At 20.0% G+C, this 19584-nt stretch overlaps 1 protein-coding gene across 1 annotated transcript in view; it reads right to left on the reverse strand.

The window, feature by feature from the left end:
* Positions 1 to 1306: 1306 nt before the first annotated feature.
* The window catches only part of LOC122503616 (CUGBP Elav-like family member 2), a 261334-nt gene continuing 243056 nt past the window's right edge, over positions 1307 to 19584 (reverse strand). Inside the window, exons 14-16 of the transcript XR_006301763.1 lie at positions 6466 to 6590; positions 1803 to 1961; positions 1307 to 1486 (exon numbers count right to left, since the gene is read on the reverse strand). The gene's annotated coding sequence lies outside the window, so the exon portion shown is untranslated. The remainder of the gene's footprint in view (positions 1487 to 1802; positions 1962 to 6465; positions 6591 to 19584) is intronic.

The raw sequence follows: 19584 nt of genomic DNA on the forward strand, positions 1-19584 counted from the left end.
TTAAAAATTGATTTATTTATTCAGAATTCGTTTAATTATTTAGTATTTATTTATTAAATTGGTATTTTTATATTTATTTAATAATATTTTATAATATTTAATTTAGGCATTGCCTTAAAATTAATTTGTATGTAAGTAGCGCTGCGCAGGCGCCGGAGTGGGGGCAATGAGAGTGAGAGAGATATCAGAGTTCTTTCTCTGTCACTCTCATTGCCCCCACTCCGCAATTTTTTATACTCTTCTTCTATTTACAATTTTTTTACTTTGACACATTAAACTTAAAGTACTTTTAAATTATTATTTAATTTTACTATTTTTCCTAATAAAATTAAAATTTATTCTTTCTTTTTAAATTAAAAAAAAATAATTACAATTAAATAAATTTGATTTAATGAATAAAAATAAATTAAAAATTAGAATTTTCTTGTAATTCTCTCGTGAGAAAAAAAAATTCGAAAATATAAAAATATTCTTCTTTGTCGAAAACTTAATAGTTTTCTTTCCTTATGTAAAAAAAATATGACAAGGTGGTAGGAGGGGGTAAGGGGGGCGAAAAAAATTCTAAGAAAGTGTTGTATGAAGGAGATCCTATTGTCCTAGTAGTAAAAGAAATGTAATTCAATATCTGAGATTTAAGAATGTTTGCGCCTATTTGAAAAGAAGAGCGCGTGAAATGGCAAAAAAAAATTTTCATTTTTTCTTTCTTATTCTTGTAAATTATTTTTTATTTTTTTTTTTCATTTTCGGCGACTCATTTGACATTCGGTCTATATAATCTCACTCTTTCATGAAAAAGAAAAAATCTTCATTTCTTTGAAACAAAAAGTTAAAAAAAACTTATTGTTGTTCTAAAAGCAGTTTATGGCGTTTGGAGAGGAGAGGAAGGGAACGAATTTTTTTTTATAGAATAACACGACACATCCGGTTATTGAGATTCTTTTATTCGCATAAGAAAATTGACATTAACAAAAATCATTTCATATTCTTTTATTTTACAATATTTTTAGTTAAATTTTTTTTAAATTAAATTTTTTCTCTTTTTCTTTTTTCCCTTAAATTTTGTACTTTTGGATAAATTTTTTATTCTTGCTGACTTTTATTTACAATAAATTATTTATTTGCAGTAAACAAAATAAATGAGTAAAAAAATAAAAAATAATTTAAAAAAGATAAATAATTTCATTTTCGAAAATGAATTACAGAAGTAGAATTTCAAAAAATTATTTAATTTTAAAAATATTTTTTTTCTTTTAGTCAAAAAACTAGAATTTACAAAATTTGTTATTTTTATAGAAAAAAAACGAAAGAATTTTTCTCAACAACCCTTAACTGTTCCTTTATAAATCAAATACATATAATCCAATGCACGACGTTCTGGAACATCAATTGTGTAAAAACGAATTTTAAATGAAAGTGGTTTGCCGCATCTCAAAAATTTTGGAGGTTTCATTTTTGATGTTACACTTTTCTTGTTTATCACCTTACCCTGCAACATAAAAATTAAAAAACATTTATTAGAGAAATTATTATTTTTTTTTTTTAGAAGACCGATTAAGAAAATGGGAGGGGGGAGTGAGAACTTAATAATAAATTAATTATTCACTGAATAATAACAATAATAATAAATAATAATTACTATTATTACTATAATATAATTATTAACTTTTAAAAAAATTGATTAAAATTTTTTTTCTGCAAAAAGGGCATTCTATATATACGATAAAAAATAAAAATGCTTAATAGAAGAGAAAAATGAGGGAAGAAGGGAGAAAAGTGGGGGAAAATTGATAATAAACACTCACAGCTTTCAAGGGAGCATCAGGCTTTGAGGCAACAAACAATGCCGTGACTTCTTTTGCAAATCGTCTCTCAGCATCATTTGCATATTTCTTGTTCATCTCCACAGGTCTGATTATTTTATTTTGCAGTGGTTCGTCCGAGTAAGAAATTAAAAAACTAAACTGTAAAAAAAGAAATATTTAGTGGAAATTTTCGTTTATTTATTTATTTTATCTAAAATAATTATTTTATGTTACTGTACTTTTATTAATTAAAAAAAAAACTTTTTAAGTTGTCTGTACTTTTATTAATTTAAAATACAATTTTTTTTTGTTAAATGCAATTTTATTTATTTTTAAACAAATTTTTTGAATTGACTGTACTTTTATTATGTATTAATTAAAATTAAAATATAGAATTATAAATTTTATCTGTTTAATTTAAAAAAAGAATTTTTGAAGTTGACTGTACTCTTATTTAATAAAAACACATTTTTTAATTGACTGTACTTTCATTATTATTTTTTGATTAAAATTCAAATTCTAACGTTGAATTATAAATTTTAGTTTAAAATTAAAAAAAAAAACTTTTCGAGTTGACTGTACTTTTATTATTTACTAATTAAAATTAAAATATCTAGTGTTGAATTATAAATTTTAGTTTAAAATTAAAAAAAAAAACTTTTCGAGTTGACTGTACTTTTATTATTTACTAATTAAAATTAAAATATCTAGTGTTGAATTATAAATTTTAATTGTTTAATTAAAAAAAAACTTTTTAAGTTGATTGTTTTTATTTAATTTAATTTTAAAAAGATTTTTAGTTGACTGTACTTTTATTTAATTAAAAAAATATTAATTAGAATTTAAATACTAATATTGAATTGTAAATTTTATTTGTTTGTAGAGAAAATTTTTCAGTTGAATGTACTTTCATTATATAAATTAACATTTGAATACAAATATTTAATTATAAATTTTATTTGTTGAATTTAAAAAAAGAACTTTTGAAGTTCACTGTACTCTTATTTAATATAAACACATTTTTTTTAATTGACTGTACCTTTATTATTTATTGATTAAAATTAAAATGCTAATGTTGAATTATAAATTTTAATTGTTTCATTAAAAAAAAAAATTTTTAAGTCGACTGTACATTTATTATATTAATTAAAATTTAAATCATAATATTGAATTATAAATTCTATTTGTTTAAATTTAAAAAACTTTTTTAGTTGATTTTACTTTTATTTAATTTAATTTTAAAAACTTCTTTAGTTGACTGTACTTTCATGATAAAAATTTTAATTTAAATACAAATATTTAATTATAAATTTTATTTATTTAATTTTAAAAAATGTTTTTAGTTGACTGTACGTTTATTGTATTAATTAAAATACTTTTATTAAGTTATAAATTTTAGTTGCTTAATTTAAAAAAGAAACTTTTTAAGTTGACTGTACTTTTATTATTCATTAATTAAAATTGAAATATCTAATGTTGAATTATAAATTTTAATTGTTTAATTTAAAAATAAGTTTTTTTAGTTGACTGTAATTTTATTGTATTAATTAAAATTAAAATACTATTCTTGAGTTATAAGTTGTTTAATTTAAAAAAAAATTTTTGAGTTGACTTTACTTTTATTATTTTAATTATAATTAAAATACTAATAGGTAGGTATTGAATTATAAATTATTTTATTTCTTTTCAACTTAAAAAACTTCTTAAGGTGATTATACTTTAATTTAATTTACAAAAAAATTTTTTTAATCGACTGTACTTTTATTATATTAATTAAAATCAAAATAATAATGTTTAATTACAAATGTTAATTATTTAATTTTAAAAAGTTATTTTAGTTGACTGTACTTTTAATATATTAATAAAAATAATAACAATAATAACAATAATAACAATAATAACAATAATAAAATAGAAAAATAATAAAAAATAAAAATGAAATAAAGAAATAAACTGAATAAAAGGAAAAAGTATTAAAAACAACAAAATACTAAATAAAATAAATAAAAGAAAAAAATATAATAAAAATAAATAATAAATAGTAGAATAGAATAAATAGCAGTTAAACAACAAATAAAGAAACAAAAACCTACTCGAATATTTGATGTCTTATTATTATAAGAACTCTTGTACGATTCACCAACCAACCAATTAAGTTCAATGTTACCCGAAAATGGCTTTTTTAAACTATCCTCACGATTTGCTTTCGCCAATTTATTAATTGGCTCCGTTTCCTCATTAATCACCAATTCACAATCGTTACTTAACACCGATAGATGTAAATTTTTTGTCACCTTAAAACATGTTCGAGTAAGATTAAAATTTGGTCCCTTGCCAAACACAAGATCAGAAAGTGAACCAAATAAAAAACAATTTCCACCTGATAAAAATACACCAATTATTAAAAAAAATAATAAAAATATTTGATTTTTCATTTTCTTTTTCTAACAGTGTCAACATTACTCGCGCACAAATTGCATTTTATTTTATAAATAAAAGAAAAAAAAACAGAAGAAGAAGGAAAGACAAAAAATAAATAAAATTGCGAATAGAAAACTTTATCAATAATTGTTGTTTTGGCGTCAAGGTTTTTCCTACTTTTTTTTATCATAATTATCATTGAGTGACTTGTATTTAAAAAGAAAAAAAATTTTAATTGTTCCTAATGTTGAATTGTGATAATTAATAATTTTCGATGGAAAAAATAGAGAATTTTTTTTTTAATTTTATAGTTTTTTTGATAAACAATTTTTTTAAGTTAGCAATTATTTTATACATTTTAGTCTAAATTTTTCTTTTTTCAGTTTTTTTTGCTATTTTATTTTTATCTTAATTTTCCAGTTTTTTAATTTCTAATCATTTTTTTCAAATTTTTTGCAATTTATTTTTTTCTTGATATTTAAATATTTTTATTGTGTTTTAGTTTTTTGCTACTATATTTGTTTGTATTTTTAGTTTTTTACAATTTAAGTTCCTTTCTTTGCTATTAAAATATTTTTGTTTTTTTACCTTATTGCTATTTTACTTGTTTAATTCTTTTGATTTTTTAATTTATTTAGTTTTTTGCTTTTCTCATTTTTTGCTAATTTATTTTTTTAGTTTTTTATCTTTTGGTTTTTTTTACTTTTTTGCTATTTTAGTTTATTGCTATTTTTGTTTGTAAATTTTAGGCTATTTGTAATTTTTGTTTGATTGTTTTTTAACATTTTATTTACTCTACTTTTCCATTTGCTATTTTATTATTTCAATTTCTTACTATTTTGCTATTTTTATGTTTAATGCTATTTTACTTTTTTAGTTTCTTAGCTTTTGACTATTTCACTTGTCTTATTATTTTAATTTTTTATTTATTGCTATGCAAATTTTTTGCTATTTTATTTTCTTAGTTTTTTTAGCATTTTTCAATTTAAGTTTTGGCTATTTAAATATTTTTATTTTTGCTAGTTATTTTACTTGTTTTAATATTTTAATTTTGTAATTTAATTTTGCTATTTATTTTTTTTATTCTTTTCGTATTTTTTTATGATTTTAGTTTTTTTCAGATTTTAGCAATTGAATTTTTTTTATTTCTTAATTTTTTACAATTTTACTTATAGTTTACTATCTTTATTTATTAGTTTTAGTAATATTTTTTTGCTATTTTAGTATTTTAGTTTCTTGCCTTTCTTTTATATTTTTAGTCTTTTATTTTACTTTTAAATCTTTTACCTCTTTTGCTAAAAAAATTAAAAAAATTTTTTTTCTATTTTAATTTTTTTCTATTTTACTTATTTTACTATTTTTAGTCTTTTATGCTATTTTACTTTACTTTCAAATCTTTTTTCTTTTTTAGTTTTTTGCTAAAAAAAAATTAAAATTAAAAAATTCAAACTTTAATAATTTTATTTTGCTATTTAAATTTTTTTATTTCTTAATTTTTTTGCTATTTCACTTATTTTACTATTTTTATTTTTTAGTTTTCAAGTTTTTTCTTTGCCACTTTAGTATTTTAGTTATTATTTCTTTTCTTTTCTATTTTTTAGTCTTTTATGCTATTTTATTTTACGTTAAAATATTTTTACTTTTTTAATTTGAACAATTTTTTTATTCTTTAGTTTTCATTAAATTCTTTTTGCCATTTTAGTATTTTCTTACATTTCTTTGCTATTTTAGTTTTATTCTTGTTTTATTTTTTATTTTTACTATTTTTTGTAATTTGAAGGAAAATTCTTTACTAATTACAATTAAATTTTGTTAATAAAGTAGATACCTATCAATTTTTGAAAAATGTTTACCATCGGTGGAGAAATGTTTGTCCATTTCTACCTTATCCTCACTAGTGATAAATAAGAAATCTACTTATCTGGTGTAAAAGAATAATTGGTCAGAAAATTTTGTTACCAACTGTAGGAAAACAGTTTCATCTTGGAAACATTTTAAAAGGTTATCTTCTGAGTTTAAAAGTACATTTTAATTTTGTTAATTAACAAAATTTAAATTAGAAAAAAAATAATTACATTTATAAAAAAATATTAGTGAAACTTTATTTTTAATCACCATTAATGAATCTGTTACCATAACAATAGTCAATAATTTTATCATCACCCGATTATTTATCAACAGAGCAAAAAAAAGAACATGTAACATCGGATGATAAGTTATCATTTGTTGCTTGAAAACTTACCGACTGTCAAAATTTCGCCACCAGATGTCAGATAATAGCAATTCTCTAAGATTTCCTTTTTTTTATTTCTTTTTTTTCGAACATTTTCCTAAGAGAAAATTTAATGTTCCAGCGATAATAATTATCTGAAAAGAAAAGAAGTAAATAAATAAATAAATAAAAAATTAAAGGGAGAATAAATAATAATAGTATTTTTTAAAATCAATAACTAAATAAATAATTTATTTTCCTATGTAAATAATATTGAATCTAATGTAAATATAAAGTAGAGAAGAATAAATAAATATTTGTTGAAAATTTAAAAAATAATTTAAAATAAAAAAAGTTTTTTAAAAAAAATTAAATTTTTGAATGAAAGGTACGAAAAAAATAGAGAGAGGGAGAATGGAGGGGGGGGGGGAGGGAAAAGTAGATAAAAAAATTGCAATAAAAATAAATTTTAATATTAAAAAAAAAATTTTATTAAAAATGAAAAACAAATATTAAAAATAAAACTTTTGGGTACAATTAGAAAAAAAGAGGGGAGAAATAGAGTGGGGTGGAAGAGTGGGTAAAAAATTGTAATAAAATTAAACGAAAAAGAGAGGGGGGAAGCGGAGCGGGGGAAGAGTGGATAAAAAATTGTAATAAAAATTAAACGAAAAAGAGAGGGGGAAGAGTGGATAAAAAAATTTTTTAAACTATTTTTGAATATTAAAAATAAAATATCGAGAAAAAATAGTGAAGAGAGGGGGAAATGGAGTGGGGAAACTAGATAAAAAAAATTTAATAACACTGAATGAAATTTTTGAATATTAAAACTTAAATATGAAAAAATAAAAAAAAAAAATAAAAAAAGAGAGAAAGAGAGGGATGGGGGGAAATGGAGTGGGGGTAAGGCAAATATTTTTGTAAATAAAAAGCGTAATTAGTTCCAAAATACGATTTTATTAACTTGCGAGCTTAACTAATTTTGCGCAATGCGCATCATTTATACACGCTTATTGCATTCGTACAACACATTTACACACACACATCACATACACACACAAAAAACTCTCTCATTCAAATATATAAAATCTAAAATTGTTACTATTTAGACACCGTGACTCTTAGTCGTGATAAAGTTGTCCACTATAGGCTAGAAAATCGATATAATCTATTTTTATTTATATATATATTTTTTTATTATTATTATTTAATTGTGAATACTTGTTCGTATCACTTTAAATCGTGTCTCACTGCATTTTTGTTTTCTTCTTCTTCTTTTTTTCATTTATTTAATTTTTTTTCTGGTAAGCTAACGACATTCCAAAAAAAGAGGAATAAGATGCACCGATTTATTTTTTTTACTTTCCCTTTCGCCCCTTAAAAAAAAAAACAAAAAAAATCAAAATCTAGGAAAAAAATATTTTTTTTGTCACGTCAATAATTTTTTTTTTTGTAGAGGGGGGAATGAAGGTGAGAAGGAAAAACATTCCTAATTTACTAGCTAAATAACTCATTTTCTCTACTTTGAGAATTTTCGCTTTTTTCGAAATTCTTTTTTTTTTAAATTCTTTTTTACTTTTTACAAAGAAAGAATTTTTTTATTTTGCTAATTTTATACCTTATTTTTGGAAAAAATTTTTCATTAATTTCACCTAAAACTTTTTAAATTGTTTTAGATTTAGCAGAAAAAAAATTTTTTTCTTTTTTTTCGAAAAGAAGCTTTTACAAAAAATCCTAATTTAAAATCAGTATTTTTTGCAAATTTTTTTTTGTTTTCAGATAGGAAATTTCCTTTTTTAATTTGAAAAAATTCTTCTTTTCAGAAATTTTCCTTTCAAAAAAAAATTTTTTTTCTACCTTTTTTTTATTTAAACAATTTTGTTTGTTCGTTTTTTGTCTCTTCTTTTTTAAAATAAAAAATTGATAAATTTTTGATAGAATTTTTTTTGTGATTTAGAATGAAAACATAAAACACACGTGACATATTCTCTCAAATTTTTTTTTTTTTTTTTTTTTTGAGAAACACAATTTTTGGTCGATTAATTTAGATATTCAACCAAAAAATTCAAGAAGATGAATAAATAACACGTTTTTTTTAGTTAAAAGCATGAGAGGAATAATAACTGGATAACAGAAGAATAATTCTAAAAAAAATCCAAATTCCTTTTTTTTTTTTTAATATTATGAATTAAAAATTTAAACTACTGTTTTTTTCTTTATCTTAAATTTTAAAAATTTTCAAGGAAAAAGAATTTTAAAAAGAAGTGTTTTTAAAAAAGAAACAAATGACATTTTTTTTAGAATTCTTCGAAAAAATAAAATAATTAAATAAAAGTAGGAAAACAAAAAAAGGGAAAGAGGCGGAAAAATAAAAAATGCAAATGAATCAAAGTAATGAAACCAACAAAATAAATATATATTATTTCACAATATGCCGCATGCTAATTGAATTATTATATTTTTCGTGATGACATTATATTTTTTTTTGTTTCATTTTTTTTTCTTATTTTATAATTTTCAATTAAACAATGGGCATAGAAAAAAAGTTCTTTTTTTTTATAAACGGACCCGTATGAGTGTTCAACAAAGCATAACATGGCCCAATCTACGTGGTTTTTTTTCTCTCTGTTTACAAATTAATAACGTACGCAAAAAAATACTGCACACACAGCACATTTAATAATGCCCACACATGACTTCCAATTTTTTTTCAGGGAGAGGGGGTACTTCAAATTTGAATTTTTTTCTCTTCTTTCGAAAAATTATTTTCTCTTTTTCCGAAATATTTTTGTGGTGAAGAAAAAACTTTAATTTTTTTTTTATAAAAATATTTTTTAAAAATATATTTTTTTAAACAAAATTTTCTCTAGAAAAAAATATTCTTCTTAAAAAAGACCTTTTTAAAAATATATTTCTCTAAAAGTATTTTTCTGAAAGAAGTATTTTTTTAACAAAAAGTATTTTTCTAAATAAGTATTTTTCTAAAAAATGTATTATTCTAAAAAAATTATTTTTTAAAAAATGTATTTTTCTAAATCAAATTTGTCTCAACAAAAAACTATTTTCTTTTATAAAAAAGAACAATTTTTTAATCAAAAATATTTTTTTTCGAAGAAGACGAAAAATATCCAAGAAATTGGAAAACAAAAATATTCCCCAAAAAAATTGACAAGAAAAAAAAAACAAGCGCACATTTTGTAGTTTTGTTCAATATACAAAAAAAAGAGAACCAAAATCGAGTTCATGACAAGAAAAAATTTCTAAATAAAACAAAAAAATATTTTCAATAATTAAATAATTTCTTTTAAACAAAACAAAAAGTATTTTAAATTCAACATTTTTTTTTCTTTTACAAAAAAAAACAAAAAATTATTTTGACAAAAACAGGAGTAAACTTTTTTTTATTAATTAATTAAAATAAATTTTTTTTTTACAAAACAAAAATATTTTCCAAACAAAAAACTATTTAATAAAAAAAATATTTTTTTATTTATAATAATTCTAAAAAATTAATTATTCATTTAAAATATCATTTTTCTTGTCATTCGGAACTCGGCTTTTTTTCTCAAATAAAGAACACACGTAGTTCGTTGGTTATTTTAAACAAAAAAAAAATTCTCGATAAAACAAAAAGGAAAAACTTAGAACAAAAATAATAATAATAATAAAACTAAAAAAAAAACTCTGCAATTTGGCCGCATCTCTCATGTCACCCACACAAATATACACACATTGACTCGACATAATTAGAGACAATTGTTCTTCACTTTGGCATCAATAAAATAAAAATGTCAATAATTTTTTCTGCTTTTTTCTTTTTTTTTTGTTTCACAGCGTGACATTTGAGAGTAGCCTGAAAGCACCACCGACTTGGACAGCAAAAAATAATAATAAAAAAAAAATAATAATAATAAAAACTAAACGATAATTCCACGAGAAAGCAGAGGAAAAAAAACTTAAAAACTAGGGAATTTATTATATATATATTTTTTTTAAACGAGAAAATAAAGAACGAAATTGACGATAATAATAGTAATAATAATAATAATCAATATAATAGCTTAACGCGACAGCGCCAGTTACAAATAAATTCTCTCTATAATACCTATTATAAATTTTCGCACTAAATATTAAATCAAATCGACACAAAATACAGAGCGAGTTTTATTACTACTCAACGATAGAAAAATAATAATATTAATAATAATAATTATTATTTATTATTTTTTTTACGAAACGATTATTACTGAAAACAAATTTCAATTTTTTAATATACAACAAAAAATTTATATAAATTTTTTTATAGTGAAAAAAAATTTTCTATTCACTGGAAATGAATAATTAGGTAAATTAATCGAAATTTATATCATAATTTACTATAAATTAACAAGTTATCAAGAAATATGAAAAATTACCAAAAAAATACGGAAAATTACCAGAAATTACAAAAAATTACCAAAAAATGGTTAAAATTACCAAAAATAGCTAAAATTATCATAAATTACCCTAAGTTACCATAAATTACCAAAATGAAGTGAAATTTACCAAAAATGATGGTAAACTCTAGTAAATAACTATAAACTTTCCAATTACGTAACAAGAATTTTCGAAAAATTACAAAAAAATTTCTATATTAAAAAAAAAAATTACAAAAAATTATAAAAAATTATCAAAAGTTGTCAAAAATTACCATATATTGCCACAAATTACAAAAAAATCACCATAAAATACAATATGTTACAGTAAATTACCTAAATTAGAAGCAAATAACTAAAAAAGTAAATTTTTCAAAATTACTGGAAATTTTCAAATTAATCAACAAGAATATTTTGAAAAATTGCAAGATATCTTTTTCTCTCGATAAATTACCATAAATAGTTATGTGACTTAAATAAAAATTACAAAAAATTCTATAAAAAATATTATTATAAAAAGAAAAAAAAAAAAAAAAAAATTTGGTAAAATTATCTTAAATTGTCATAAATTACCATAAATTGCACTAAAATTCTATAAATTACCATAAATTGCACTAAAATTCCAATTTCTATGTATTTAATCAATAATATTGAAAAAACGTATTTTTATTTTATAAATTACCGTAAATTACCAAAACTGACTAAAATTTTCTAAAAATTACTATAAATGACTATAATTTACGCACAAATTACCAAAAATTACCATAAATATTTGTAAATTAGTATAAATATTTTATTAGTGAAAAAGAAAATTTCGAAAAAAAATTTGCAAAAAGAATAATTATAAATTTCATTAAGTTACCAAAAATAACTAAAATTTACCAAAAATTACTCTAAATGACTATTATTTACCAAAAATTACCATATTTATTATAAATAAACACATATTTGCAAATTACTATAAATTTTTCAGTAGTCAAAAAAAAAATATTAAAAAAAAAATTTCAAAACGTAGTTTTACTTTATAAATAACAAAAAATTACCAAAAATGACTAAAACTTTTCAAAAATTACTATAAATGACCATAATTTACTCAAAAATTATCATAAATATTTATAAATTATTATAAATTTTTCATTATTAATCAAAAAAAAATTTTCCAAAACAAAATTGCTAAACGTATTTTTACTTTATAAATTACAGCAAATTACCAAAAATGATTAAAATTTTTCAAAAATTACTATAAATTACCATAATTTACCCAAAGATTACCATCAATATTTGTAAATTACTATAAATTTTTCATTAGTAGAAAAAATTTTTCGAAAAAAAATTGGCAACGAAAGTTTTAATAATTTTTCTTAAATTACCAAAAATGACTAAATTTACCAAAACTTACAATAAATGACTATTGTTTACCAAAAATTACTATAAATATTTGTAAATTACTATAAATTGTTCACTAGTAGAAAAAAAATTGTTGAAAAAAAATTCCAGCAAGAACTTTTATAAATTTTTCTTAAATTACCAAAAATGACTATAAATGACTATAATTTTCACAAAAATTACTAAAACAAAGACTATAATTTAAAAAAAAAAAATATTATCTTAAATTTCAAGGAATTTAATATAAATTACAGTAATTTACCATAATTTACTCTTGAAGATTTCCTAATTTATAACATTAATTTTTCTATAAAGTCTCTTTGCTTTTCTTTAATTATTCTCTAAATTTTCATAATATATCTCAATTTTTTTTTATAAATTCTCCTTAATTTGCTATAATTTTTCTAAAATTTTCCATTATTTACTATAAATTTTATCTAAATTTACATTATTTTCTCTTAAATTTACATAATTAACCATAATTTTCCATAGATTCTGATAAATTTCCATATAAATTACTAATAAATTTTTACAATTTCTTGTAACTTTTTTTAATGTCACATAATTTTTTCTTGTTTCTGATAAATTTCCATAATTTCCCCAAATTTATTATAATTTTTTTTATTTTATTTATTTTTTATTATTTATTTATTTTTTTTTATTTATTATTTTTTTAAATTTACCATAAAATTGTATAAATTACCACAATTTTCCGTAATTTACCATACATTTCTATAATTTACCATAAATTTCCATAATTTACTATAAATTTTCATAATTTCTTGTAAATTTCTATAATTTACCATAAATTTCCATAATTTACTATAAATTTTCATAATTTACCGTAAATTTTTATAAATTGCTATAAATTAAGAAAATTTCCATAATTTTTTGTAATTTACTGTAATTTTTGATTTTTTATAAATTTTGGATAATTTTCCATAATTTATTATAATTTTTCACAGTCTCCGATAACTTTTCATAATTTATTACAATTTTCCATAGTTTCTAAAAAAAATTTCCTTTATTTACTATAAATTTCTATAAATTCTGATAAATTTTTATAAATTACCATAAATTTCAATAATTTACCATAAATTTCCAATAATTATTATTGTTTTTTTTTTTTTGCTTTTTCAGCTGCCACAACATTTCTCGCTCTGCATTAATGGTGACATAAAAAACAAAGAATAGCACTAACGTCTTTTTAAAAAAAAAAAGAAACTAAATAACAAAACTAAATATGAATAAATTCGTATAAGAAAAAAAAAATTTGCCATGAACAAAATTTCAATTCTTGGATTTGCTTAAAAAATAAAAAACGAAAACGCTTTCCTTTTTTTTCTTTCTAAAAATAAGAAATTATAATTTTTTTCTCTCTCAAAAAACAATAAAAAAAGCCTATCCAAGTTGATTTTTTTTTAATCACGTGCTCCGAGATCGACAAACAAAAAAAATTTTTTCATAATTTTTAAGGGGCAAAAAAAAAATTATTTGTAAGTACATTTTTTTTTCTTCGTCGCCTGGAGTTTATAAAAAAAACGATTTTTTTTTGTCCAGGATTCGATAAACGTTTAAGAGCAGTGGTATTTTTTTTTTGTTGACAATCACAGCGACGGTGCAGTGACGATAATAATAATAATAATAATAATAATAATAATAAGAATAAGAATATTAAGAATAATAATTAATCAAGGACGTATTAATTATAATGACGTAAACTAATAATAATATATATAAAGTAATAACAATAATTAACAGCAAGGCGATACTCGCACATGTGACAATCAGTGATAAGAACTTTAAAAATATGTAATAATAGTAATGGTAATCAATAATAAGAGTCGTGTCAATAAAATCATTTTCAAAAGAAAATCGAATTTTAATTTTTAAATTTCGCGACAAATTTTCAAATTATTTTTTTATTTCGACAATTTTTTTTTCATTCATTTCCCCTGAGGGGGGGGGGGATATTTTAAAATCAGCCCCCTAATATTTTTTCTATGAAAAATTTGTTTTTTTTTTCAAATTAAATTTGAATTACCCGCCAAAAAAATTTCTGAGAAGTACTTTTGGCGCGAAATTTAAATTGAAAAAATTGTTTTTTGCAAATATTTTTAAGAAAAATTGATTCACTTGTTAAGGAAAAATATTCCTTACGATTAAAAAGTTAGGAAAAAAATATCAACCTTCGAATTTTAATTTTTGAAAATGATTCTATTGGTAAAATGACGATTTGTCGAGGTCGTCATGAAAGAGTGACGACAATGATCATACAAAATGACGATGACAAACGTACAGAAATATATTTTTTTTTTGTAACGACAGTTATGACTAGGCTCTAAGGTTTTTTTTTCTTTCCTTTTTTTTTTAATATTTCTAATGTGCTTGGTTCTCACTTTGTTAGTCAAAAAAAAAAAAAATTTGCTCAACGTGATTAGTCGTTAGCTTTTTTTTTTGCGTAAGTACATCGGTTAATTAAGACACGTCTTTGGTATCTTGCTTGGAGCTTTGTCAGAGCTCGTCAACCATCTTTCTTAGAATCCACAATCTCGTGAGAAAAAAAGAACAAAAAAAAAATAATTTTTTTTTCATTCCCAAAAAAAAAAATAAACATATAACAATTTTTTTATTCAAAACAAAAATCAAACTTTTTTTTAACTTGACAAATGACATTTTTTCAAAAAAAAACCAGGCAATAAATAATTAATTAATTAAAAAGACTGTACTACTTTAATTTAATTAATTAAAAAAATAATTAATGTCAATTATAAATTTAACCAACTGATTAAAAGAATAAAAATTTTCTTTATTTAAAATTAAATAAATAATAGTCTATTTAATTATAAATAAGTAACTGATAAATTATTTCTTGTTAAACATTTTAATTGAAACTAATTAATCAATTAATTAATTAATTACTAACCGAAAACATTAATATTAATCGTAATTAAAATTAATGTATGTTAATTAATATTAATATGTAATTAAATTAAATGTAATTGAATTAATTATATAATTAATATTAATATATAATTAATAAATATTGATTACTAATTAATTATTAGTTAATTAACAATTTATCAAGAAATAATTTATTAATTACAAAATAATTTTTGAATAATAATTAACTAATATTTTACCAATCATTAATCATTTTAATTCATAATCGATTACTAATTAAATATCAATTGAATATTATAATTAATAAAAGATTATTATTTAAAAATATTTTAATTAGTAATTAATTACTAATTGAAATATTTAATTAGTAATTAATTACTAATTGAAATATTTAATTAGTAATTAATTACTAATTGAAATATTTAATTAGTAATTAATTACTAATTGAAATATTTAAATAGTAATTAATTATTAATTGAAATATTTAAATAGTAATTAATTACTAATTGGAATATTTAATTAGTAATTAATTACTACCTGGAATATTTAATTAGCAATTAATTACTAATTAAAAAAGTTTGTGTAATTAATGATTAATAATTAATTAATTATTATAATTAATTGAATAAGAAGACATTAATCGATAAATAAACAAAATAGTCAATAATAGAGACGAAACTAGTTTTCAAAATATTGTAAAATTTCCAGTTTAAAATTTTAACGGACAATTTGAAAGTTGCCGCCAAATTTTTTTTTATGGCGGGATATTTAAAATATTGAATAATAATTTTTTCCCCACAATTTGTGAAAAACGAAAAATTGTTTCTTTTTAGAAAATATGAAACAAATGTTTTGTTATAAAAAAAAATAAATCATAAAACAAATTATTTTTCTTTGGTGGAAAAATAGGAAATTATATGAATAAAAAACTTGGAAAATAGGAAAAATAGAAAATTTTATAAATACAAAAAATGGAAAAATGGAAATATTGAAGAAGAATAATTAAATAAAATTAAGATAGAAATTTCTCTTTAGAAAAAAATATTTTTCTTCAAAATATTCAATTTTTTTAAAATTTTTGTCAAAAATAAGTTTTATTTTTGAAAAAAAAGAAAATCAATTATCACATTATTGGATAAAATTCACGTGTTCAAGAGTATTTTTTTCATTTTCTACATTTGGAATAAAAAATTTTCAAAAAATAAAATTTTTTGAAAAATTTAAAAAAAAAAACGTTTTTTTGCTTATTGACAAAAAATGTTTTTTGAGTTTTCTCTGCATTCCAATGAAAACAAAAATAATAACTTTGCCCGCAAAAATTTTTAACCGTTTGATGGACAATATTTATTTCTCCAAAAAAAATTAACATTTCTGACAAAAATCTCAAAGAAAAAAAATGTGAAATTCCAAAGAAAACTGAGGTTTTTCTTTCAATTGAAATTCGTTTATTAAAAAAAATTACCAAATTTTATTTTTTTCAACGAATTTTTTTATTATTTTTCTTATTATTCTCTTTTTTTAGAATTTATAATATTTTAGAGAAAGAAGCGAAATTAAAAAAAAATGTATGAATTTCTCAATGGAAAAAAAAACAAAAAAATGTTTCATTTCGGAAATTTATAAAAAAATTTCAAATGTTTCTGTAAACATTTTAGAAAAATGTTCTGAAAAAATTTCCGAAAATTTCCATAAATTTTTCTTTAATTTTCAATAAATTTCCCAACATTTCTATTAATTTTCCATTTTTCCTTTTAAGTTTTATTTTTTATAATTTTTCATTAATTTCAAAAAGTTTTTAGAAATTTCTTAATGTTTCCATAAATTTCTCTAAGTTTCCATAAGTTTCCGTAAATTTCCCTAATTTACCAAGAGAAGGGAAATTTTTTTCTTTGTAATTTTCGGTCTTTAAAAATAAACTATTTTTTTCGTTGCCATAATTTACCATATTTCTTTAAAATTTCCCAAAAGTTACCGTAAGTTTCCATACATTACGGTAAGTTTTGGTAAGTTTTCATAAATTTCCCTAAATTACCGAAAGTTGTAAAAAAAAATTTCTTTTTCAAATTTTGTTTCTTTCTGAAAAGTCAAAATTTTTTTGCCATTCTCAAAAAGTGGTTCAAAAATAAAATTCAATTTGAAAATCTTTCTTGAATTAAAAATACTCTTCTCCTTGAGATTGTGGATTCAAAAAAAAAACTCCAGCAGGATCGCTTGCCCCGTGATATACATATATAATATATACATGGTAACGAGAAAAAAGGAGTAAATAATTAAATAAATAAATAAATAAATATTTTAATACTGCAATTATTTATTTATTTATTTATTTAATTTTCAAAAAAAAAAACGTACAACGTCGGTAAAAAAAGGTCGATTGCTATTCGCAGGAGCAACAAATAAAGCAGATGTCGAAGTCAGGATGCACATGCGTTACACTTTCAAAGTTAAGAGGATCTCTCTTTTTTTTCTCCGTTGTACATACGGTCCTTTTTTTAAATTATTTTTTGTTTTTTTTTTTTTTGGTTTTGAAAATTTTTCTTGTCCACATTTGAATTAAATTTGTTTCTTAATTTTTTTTTTTTTTTTTTTGACAAAAAATCGGACAAAAAATTGTCCGTTTTTTTTCTTCAAAGTTGTAAATAATTGTGAATCATGACGTAGAGAGAGAAAAAAAAGGGTCAACATGAAAAAAAAAGAAAAAGTAATTTTTTTTCTTTTTTTTCTAATAAAAAATAAAAATATTGTCATTGACAGGAAAAAAAAAATTTTTTTGAGGAACAAGAAAAAAAAGAGGATATTGAGAAAATTTGGAGATGTTTTTTTTTTGTGTCTGTGTGTGTTTTTGGTGGGGGGGGGAGGAAATTTTTGGTTTTTGAAGGAAATTTAGTACCACGTGACTCGTCATCGTTTTTCTTTTCATTTTTTTTTTTAATAATAATAATGATTAAAAAACGCAGATATTATAAATTGCCTAAAACACTTACGCGACCCTAATTCAACCCTATAATTAGATTATTATTATTATAATAATATATTATATTTGGGAAATTATCGAGAATATTATCCAGAATTTTTTTTCTTCATATTTTTCACTTTTTTGAATTTGGAATTTTTTTAAAAATTTACCATAAAAATTGTATTCAAAATTTGACATTTTTTCTTGAAATTTTTGTAAAATTCAATTTTTTACTTAATTAATTAATTAATTAATTTTCTAATTAATTATACAATGGTAAAATTTTTGTTATTTTATTGATAATTAAACTTTCTTTTTTTATGATGAAATTTCAAATATTCGGATAATATTTTCGAAAAAGACTTGACTTGAAAATTCCCAAATATTTTTTTTTTTTGTATTTAACTTCACATATAATACAATCTTATTACAAAGTCTTTTAAAAAATGCCTCTTAAACTCTTTGTTTTTTTTTCTATGATCACGTGTGTTCTTTTGTATATATATTTTTTTTATACATATATATACTTTTTTTTTGGTATTTTCTCACGAAGTTTCAAAGTCATTTCGCATTTTTAGAAAAAGGGGGAGTGGGGGGGGATTAAAAAAAATTTTATTTAAATGAAAATCGATTTTTTTTATTGTTCCTTCCTTTATTTTTTCGAATAAACCTACAAAAAACAAAATATTTTGTAATTTTTCAAAAAACTAAAAAAAATATTTTGTAAATATTTTTAACAAAATTTTTCTTTCTTTCAATTTATAACAAAAAATTTTTTTTATTTGTTTTGTTATTATTACAAAAATTCCTTTTTTTGTATAAATTTTAAAAATTTTGGCTTAATTTTCCAAAAATATTTCTTTTATAATTTTTATAAAAAAGAAACATTTCTTTTTTAGTTTGAAGAAAAAATTTTGTTTATTTTGTAAAAACCTTTTTTTTTATTTTATAAAAAGTATTTTTTGTTTTTACAAAAAAGTCTCTTCTATTTTCATAAAAAAAAGTTTCCAATTAATTTTACAACAAAAATAAAAAAAAATTATATTTTCTTTTATCTTCTTTTCTGTAAAAATTTTTTTTTTTTTTTTGTTAATATATAAAAATTTATATTTTTTTCTTAAAGGAGAAAAACTTTTTAAGTTCGAAATTTCTTTTGACCAAAATTTTTTTTTAATAAAATTAAAAAAAAATCGATTTTCACCTTTTTTTAGCCTCAAAAAAAAGAATTCCCTTATCAAATTTTTTTCTGTCGATTTTTCGAGCGATAATCATTCGATAAAAATAATTTTCAGTCAACATTTTTTTTAATATATCTAATTATTATTATTTTTTTTTAAATCTCGTATAATAATATAATTGTTATCTTGTTTATCACTCGTACAATCGACATTATTCTTAATATTTTTTCCCCTTTTTTTTCATTTTTAATTCATACTTTTCGCTCAGCGACCACGAATTTCGCAATTTAATATTAATTTTTTCTTAATT

This window comes from Leptopilina heterotoma, unplaced genomic scaffold, assembly GCF_015476425.1.
Source record: "Leptopilina heterotoma isolate Lh14 unplaced genomic scaffold, ASM1547642v1 Lhet_265, whole genome shotgun sequence".
Lineage (NCBI taxonomy): Eukaryota > Metazoa > Arthropoda > Insecta > Hymenoptera > Figitidae > Leptopilina > Leptopilina heterotoma.